Raw genomic sequence first — 270 nt, 5'->3', positions numbered from 1 at the left:
TGTGTGTGTGTGTGTGATGTGTGTATGTATGAATATATACGTGTGTGTGTGATGTGTGTATGTATGAATATATACATGTGTGTGTGATGTGTGTATGTATGAATATATACGTGTGTGTGTGACGTGTGTATGTATGAATATATACGTGTGTGTATGTGTGATGTGTGTATGTATGAATATATACGTGTGTGTGTGTGTGATGTGTGTATGTATGAATATATACGTGTGTGTGTGATGTGTGTATGTATGAATATATACGTGTGTGTGTGT

At 35.2% G+C, this 270-nt stretch overlaps 1 protein-coding gene across 1 annotated transcript in view; it reads left to right on the top strand.

Moving 5' to 3' along the window:
• Window positions 1-270, top strand: part of COL5A2 (collagen type V alpha 2 chain) — a 136,197-nt gene that overhangs the window by 95,014 nt on the left and 40,913 nt on the right. The window lies entirely within an intron of this gene.

This window comes from Mustela nigripes, chromosome 3, assembly GCF_022355385.1.
Source record: "Mustela nigripes isolate SB6536 chromosome 3, MUSNIG.SB6536, whole genome shotgun sequence".
Classification (NCBI taxonomy): domain Eukaryota; kingdom Metazoa; phylum Chordata; class Mammalia; order Carnivora; family Mustelidae; genus Mustela; species Mustela nigripes.
The sequence above is the reverse complement of the archived record's forward strand: the minus strand, read 5'-3'. Positions and strand labels throughout refer to the sequence as shown.